Below are 7,924 nucleotides of genomic sequence, written 5' to 3' on the forward strand. Positions count from 1 at the left end.
CAAATTAAAATAAAGCTACAATTAGCAATTATTTTAGGTAAAAGACCTTTTGTAGAGACTGACGCTAGCTGAATCTGATTCTTCAATTGAACTTCGATGGTGCACTGTTATATCCATTGCGAGTTTGTATTAAAACAAGAGTTAAGTTGAGTTAGTGATATTAAAGTGATATAGCATCGTTCGAAACAACATGCATATATACGTACAACTGTCAACGACAAATAGTCAACAAAAGGTGATAACATATGGTATACAGCTGTGTGGAATTAAATACTTGAGGTGTTGATTGATTTACTTATCAAATACGTATGTACATATCATAATCCCACACTTTCACTTTTTAAAATATTCATTTCATTACTATTTGTAGGTATTAATGGTCGTAGTTGCTATTTTGCACGTGAAAAATGTATTCGTTTTGATGTGCTATAGTTTGTGACATCTTATTCCTAGTTATTTATTGTTTTCAGCTTATTTTTATAATTTTGAAAATATACTGTTTTTAGATATCTATGAATAATTTCTTTTGTGTCAAGTCACGGTTGAACAGTTTTGTTGGCGATTTCGCGCAGGTTGTTCACAAAATGAGGCGCGAAGCCAAGTTTCAAAACAGGTGGCACGTCATTGTTTAGGATAAACTTGTTTACGACAGAGGCCAATTGTGCCCAGTTAAACAGGTATCTGTTTAAAAACTTCTAAGGAAGTGCATTGGAGGGTCTGATAATGTTCGATTTAAACACTCAGTAAGAAGTAGATTGTTTATTTTTATGACATTTTGTCCAGAACGGTCTTTTCTCTGCCTAACACTCATAAATGACACCGCCAATTTGTTTGTAACTTTGTAGGGCAGCTGCATGTACAAGACATATAAATATATTTTACTGCTTGCACAAACTTTGCAACAAAAACATTTAAATGTCCTAATGTCCTAACCTCTTTGTCACTTGCTGAAATTGGTCTTGCACATGGACGACCATGCAGGTGCGCATTTAGGACATGTTGGTCCTGCATGTCCAAAATTTTATTGGAAACTGCCATCTTTTGCCGACATATGCATAAAAACAGCAACTAGCAACCTTGAGTTTATTTGCACAGATGATACTGGTTAATCGGTATTGCAAATTGCCAAGTGTTATGTCTCTATTAACCAGTTTTTCCAAGTATCTAAATTACTCGTAAACAATGCTACATGTCAACCGAATTGTTAACTTTCACAACTCCAGTCAAAATAAGGTTGTTATAAACCTCATTCAAGGCAAGATAGATGATTTCTATTTTTGAAATTAGAAATTAATTTCTTTTAACTAGGTCAGCACTAACACCACAACACAGGAGGTGACAACACGCCCGCAAATTCTCTTGTGTGGTGCATCACCTGAGTTTCAATTAAAGATCAGCAACATGCACTCTCTCTTTTTAAATCAGATTTATGGTTCCTTTTCCCTGACACATTATTTTTATCAGTTAGTATTAAACATGCAAGGAAGTGATTTATTACTGTAAAACTTTCAGTAGAAGAGTTATGAATGTAAGTTGTTAAATGCAACCCATGTGCAGACCACCTTTTTTAAATAAAATAAAACTAGTTTAAGAGAAGTGAAAGAGTAGGAGAAGTTATACAATGTGTTTTCTCAGGCAGAAAAACACTGGATTGTGTGACTTTCACATACAGATGATCAATCAAGTTGGATAAAATATTCACTTGAATTTGTCTTGTTCATCCCAAATTCTTTTCTTAAAAGATGTTAGTGTTAGGTGTGTATAAGTTGTACTGTTCTTTTCTCTGCCTAACACTCATAAATGACACTGCCAATTTGTTTGGACATTTTGCTTGGGTAATGTCGCTTTTTGTTGAGTGGTGCAAAGCACTTATCTGGTTATGATAATATGATTTAAAACTATAATAAAGACAGGAAGCGTCTCTACTGTATTAAAAAAGCTGAAATTGCAAACTTAAAGTTTGTACTGTCTATACAGAATTTGGATAAAGCAGAAATTAACCAATTGTGTCTGTATATTCCTTTTCGGTGCACCTTGTTAGATAAACAATTGCCATCTCCTTTTTACCCTTAGTCAGAACAAAATACAATTTGTTGGTAAAACTTCTACAAACATTGTTATTGAGCATACAATTAGTTTAGCATTTTATGTCCAATCATTTTTTGAAGAATTTAAACACAGGTTGTATTTGACAACATTAATAAACAATTAATTTTATTGTAACTAAATAACATGTCTGTTTTTCAGATCATCATCCAGGTAATACCATAGGGCATTTATACATAAATGTTGATCAAGATTTGAAAGTGTGTAAATCAATAAACAACAACTGCGGAAGTAAATATTTGGATGTACCGAAACCATGGAGATATCTGTAGTACAACCAATAAGGACATCATTTTCCAACTGGACCTTGTTTGTAATCTTTATTTTTTTACATTTTGGTATGTACGTATATTGTACACCACATACAAATGTACAAATTCAAATTATTTATTCACCAACCTATATTTCCAAAGTACTACAAGCACACCCCAATGTCATTTATGTGTAACACCATGGTGGGGAAATGGGCATTAACAATCCAGGCAAATCGTTCTGACCTGCAAGAATTTTTGGGGGAGTTGTTAACAATTGGACAAGTCAAAACTGAATGTTTCATTTCTATGAGATTATTACAGCCACCGGTGTAATACAACTGAATGTATGTAAAAGGCTTACTGTCGGCATTCAGGTTAAATTCTCTGTGTCAATTAAAATAATCACTGGGCTGTTTATTGTAAAGTCATTATTTTGGAGATTTATACATTAATTATGTTTTTGTTTTTTAACAGGACTTTTTAAATGATGTGGAAAACCAAAAAATGTGAATGTCCTGGCAGCAAAGGTTGAATCCATATACCAGTAAGTTGTCTGTGGTAATAAATAGTGTTTTTACAAATAATACTACTAAATTCAGTTGGATGCATGACCGATTTCCTAATTTTTTTATGCAAATAAATGAATTGCTACAGTTGGGATATATGACCCTTATATCATTAAACAGATTATGCGATTAGTAGACTTGCCTACTTATGTTGCTGGGCACCACAAACAAAAGTTTTTTGTTGTGTAAAAGTGTTATAACGGCCCCCAGACGTACGTTACTTATGTTTCTGAATTGTCTGGTGGGTGTTTTTGCACCATGGCAGTTAGGGGTTATCAACAGCCTTATAAGTTATGACATCAAAAGCATTGAGTGTTGTTACTCAAAAACCTTGTAGTGATATAAAATTTTAAACATAAGTAGATTGAGACAAAAATTTACAGGATTGGGTCATTCTCACTGTGATTTTATATTCTAAATGCTTGAGTGTAGAACTGCATCAGTTACCCCACTAGACCCTTTTAATAAGTGAATTTTTTAAACAATGTCGGCTTGAAATCAGGAAAGATTGTAGAATATTCATTTTACTTGAACTTTTTTCTTCTTTTTTTGTTTTTTCTTCACAAAGTTTGACTCGTTGTGCCATCAAATGTTTGATGGATTTGGATGAAACTTACACAGATGGTAGATATAGTGAAAGATGTGCGTCCCACTTTGTTTTTTGTCTTAAAAACTCCAATATTTACCCTGCTAGCCCCCTAAAATGGGTGAGTTTTAAATAGTGTCAGAATTTGCTAAAATTTGGATAGCTTGTAGAGTATGCCATTTATAGGTGCTGATTGTTGTGTTCAACTGTGTAGCCCCAACATTTACCCTACTAGCGTCCAAAGTGTAAAACAAATTTGTATGTTACTGGGCCCCACAAACAAAACATTTTTGTGGCACAATAGTGTTACAAGGGCAATCAGTTGTATGTTACTCGTTTTTTGGGTTGCTTGGTAGACGTTTTCGCGTCATGGCAGTTAAGGGGTTATTAACTGCCCTATAGCATCACAAGCATTATCGGTTGTTTCTCAAAACACCTCTAGTGGTCAAAATTTTAAACATTGGTGTATTGGGCTTAATGTATTGATTGAGTTATTGTAGTTTTATATTTTTTTAGTTATGTTGAACCCCATAGCCCCCAAAAATTGATGAGTTTTTTAAACAGTGTAGGAATTGGCTAAAATTTGTACAGCTTGTAGAATGTGCCTTTTATAGATTTCAATTGTTGTGTTTTACTCTGTAGCTACACCATATACCAGGGGTGGGCAACATACGGCCCGCGGGCCGGATCCGGCCCGCGAAGGGATTTTGAGCGGCCCGCAGACAGTTTCAGGTCTTACTTGATAATGTGGCCTGCGGCCACAGTCTGCCACAATCCCCCACTACTTGCTTACTGCGTCAAATTATAGTTGTAACGGACAGTAACTCTCCCCAATAGCAAAAAAACTTTCCCGCCGTTGTTACCATCGCACCATGCGTCCATTGTTACGACATAACTGTCAACCGTGTGTGTGGCCTGCTTTCACGGTTTCCTTTGTTTCCACTTTCCACACGTGTAGCCTAGTTAGTGTTTCAGTATAGAATCTCAGTCTGTTGTGTATGCATTACATTTGCTGTGGTTAATAATTTTATGTTATATCAGTTAGATTGTTTGGACTGTATTGTATTTTTGATGTTCTTGAATGTATTTTGTTTAGGTGGTCAAAAATCCGTTTTAAATCACTGGATAAATATGAGATTAATGTATCGATTCAGGAGTCCGGCCCGCCAAGTACTTCATTTTCCCGTATCAGGCCCGCCGACTGGAGAAGTTGCCCGCCCCTGCCATATACCCTACTAACCTCTAAAATGGGCAAAGTTGGTAAGCAATGTCGAAATTGTATGAAATTTGGATAGTTAGTTTTATGTCATATTTAGGTGTGAATTGTTAAGTTTCAGCCTATAACTTTATCGTTTACCCCACCAGCCCCCTGGGCATATCGGAATTGAATGAAATTTTGACAGCTTTAGAATTTGTAATTGAAAGGTGTCGATTGCTGTGTTTTACTTTATTTTGACACTATTTACCCCTTCTTTTCTATAAATAAGTTTTGAATAGTTTGTACTTTTAAAAGTATTATTATTTGATTTAAGAACTTATCACGGTGTTTTACTTTACACCACCAAACTTACTGGTGGTTATCTTACAACACTTTACTTTCTCATGGTTATTTCTTGAAATGCATTATTTTCAACTTTGCATGTGTGGGGACCCATGAGTTTCTGCCTGCAGAAACAACAAAAAGTATAAAAAATGGTGGCTGATATGGGACCCAATAAAAAAACAAGCACAGGATATATATGAATGTTTTATAATGTATAGTTTATGTGCAATGACAAAATGTGCTAAGCCACCCTTCTAGTTTCACATTGGCATTTAAAAGTTGATATCGGCCTTTATTGATTCATCACCCTTTGTGGTTTGATTACTTGGAGTCACACTTAACTTGCAGCTGTGGTCTTGCTAACTTATGCTACAGTCCTCTTACCTTGTCATCCACAGTCGATCTTAGGTTTTGGTACAGCTCAATATGTGTTAGAGTTGATGAGAGCAACTATACCTATTGATGTAGAAAGAAAAGGGTCATCATGACAAAACTACTCCATTGTTGTGCCATTTAAAATCACCTCAAAACTATTGTACTTAACAAAACTATTCTTCATTTTATAGTTTTTCATTTCAAAATGATCTGGTAATCCAAATTAAAAAAAATGGTAGTTTTATCTTGTATGGTCTGACACTGATTTGCTTGCTTCTCTTGTTTGGTCAAAAAAGAGTGCTTACAAATGAGTGCACCTAATCAAATTTACCAATATGTTTGCTGGTCATCCAAAGTTGATCCTTCCAAAATTTGAATCCCCATGACCCAGCAATTTACCAATGTCACCAATACGCTAAAAAGTTATTTACAATACGACAAACTGTGTCAAGCATTTGCATTTTTAACCAATTGTGCTGATTTTTTGTTGCAGAAACATATATGGAAGAAGGACATCCAGAACTTGGTCTCTTTCTGACAATGCATGTCTTTTTTTTCTTTTTTTTTCATTAATCTGTATACGGTAGTCTCTAAGTAATTGTTATGTTAGCCTTGGAAAGTCTGCTTGTGTGCCTGCTTGTGTGGTGATACATGAGATATGCATGCTGATGTCAATGGTTGTGACTGATTTGTCCCATTGTTGCAATTCGGGTTTGATGTCAACCTGGGTGTGGCTTAGTTGAGGCCCTGAAAAAGGACGCTTTCTTGACTGATGCTAAGTTTACATTTCTTGTTGGCTGATTGGAGGAGGCATGTTTTGTTGTGATACATATTGCTTGTGTCAGTTGATGTTGCAGGGACAGACCTTGGCTGACCTTTTCGGGGGACTTATTAAGACGAGCAAAGACCCTGTGACATTTAGCTGATGATTGTATTGTTAGCCAAGTCTGTTGCTGACCTGGTGCAGTCAAGGAAAGGTTACCCAAAATATTGTGGCTTTGTCACATTTGGAACCCAACTTGTTCTAATCCTTGTCAGATGACTGTTGTAATAATATTGTGAATGTTTGTATGTCAGGCTGGTGAGACTTACGCAGAAGTTGTCTGAGACCTTCGGGTCACTTTTTAAGATGGCTGAAGCTGAGTTTCTAAAGGGCTGGCTGTCTGTTGTATGATTTGTCCATGTATTCAGTCTGGTATGCCATATGTTAGCATGGAACATTTTGGTTGAGGGGAGCTGAACATGGCCGAAAGGTGTGGGCTGCTAACCGCTCACGTTTACTACCTGAAGCTGGGTGTCTCCTTGCGCGCAGATGGCATTGATGTGCAAGTCATGTGTCTTTGCTGTTCCTATTAGGCTTACTGTATATGTGACTTTCGCTTCGTTTTTGTGTGGAATTTTTCGGGGGTGGTGGTGTGTTTTTAGTTAAAGGCTTTGTTGATACTGTTTTTGTGGTGGTGTGTTTTTAGTTTTAGGCTTTTGTTGATACTGTTTTTGTGGTGGTGTATTTTTAGTTTGATGGTTTTGTTGATACTGTTTTTGTGGTGGTGTATTTTTATGTGGTTTTGTTGATACTGTGGGTGTATACACTAGTATATGTATGTGGTACTTATGCAAGTCCTTTGTGTGTTTAAAGTGTTTTGCTGCCAGGTTGAACGATCAGTATATGGAGTATATCTTGTGTTGCATTGTTAAGATTAGGTTAGATATTCTTAACACTAGTAGACATTGCATTGTCGGGTGAAACTTATGTTCAGATGCACAATTTTTCATTTCTGATGGATTCACCTGTCGAAGTGAGTTTCTAAGTTATTATCTGTTCATAATATATTTTACAAATTTGTCAAATTAATTGTTGGCCCCCTTCCATATATTTAGTTTACTATATGCGCTTTTTGCATGAAAAGCTTTGTTAATCAAATAAAACTTAAACATAGTGGTAGAGAGAATGTAAACCTGCCACCTGTTTTGTTAGTCTGGTGGATGTTGTTACCTGCTAGCCTCAAAAGAGTAAAATCATTTTTTCATGAAACTTTGAACTCGGACGCTTTGTAGAATGCGGATTTGTTGTGTTTCATTCTATAGCCCCACTAGCCACCAATTTTGTAGTATGTTGGGGACCCATAAAAATATTTGTAAAACACACACTTGATGCAAAATATTCATGGTAACGGCATAAGCTTTTTAAATTAGTCAAATAGTGCAGGCCTGTACAACATATGGCTCATGAAACCTTTAATGATACCTGTGGAAAACTTTGAAAATGTTTGGTTGTTTACTTCAGTTTTGATTTTCAAAACAGCAATGAGATATTGTAGTTCAATCCTTCAATGGGTTTCTATTTTACTATATTGATGATAATCTTCATTCAACAGTTACATTATATAAATGTTACAACCACACTAGCAAGTGACCCACCGCAAAGTTTTTTCTACTGTGATGCTTTGCTGTGTCCAGTGTGATTTTAGGTAGAAATATTTCTTAGATCAGGCAG

General features: G+C 35.7%; 1 long non-coding RNA gene across 2 annotated transcripts; it reads left to right on the plus strand.

The window, feature by feature from the left end:
- Positions 1-518: 518 nt before the first annotated feature.
- Positions 519-2,248, plus strand: LOC145222488 (uncharacterized). Of its 2 annotated transcripts, XR_013859343.1 has the most exons (3): positions 535-981; positions 1,309-1,463; positions 1,636-2,248. It is a non-coding gene; the product is annotated as an uncharacterized LOC145222488 (long non-coding RNA). The 2 variants fall into 2 exon arrangements; XR_013859344.1 differs by having other exon boundaries at positions 519-743; positions 1,309-2,248.
- Positions 2,249-7,924: the final 5,676 nt, after the last annotated feature.

Source organism: Phallusia mammillata, chromosome 4, assembly GCF_965637545.1.
Source record: "Phallusia mammillata chromosome 4, kaPhaMamm4.hap1.1, whole genome shotgun sequence".
In the NCBI taxonomy this organism is placed as follows: domain Eukaryota; kingdom Metazoa; phylum Chordata; class Ascidiacea; order Phlebobranchia; family Ascidiidae; genus Phallusia; species Phallusia mammillata.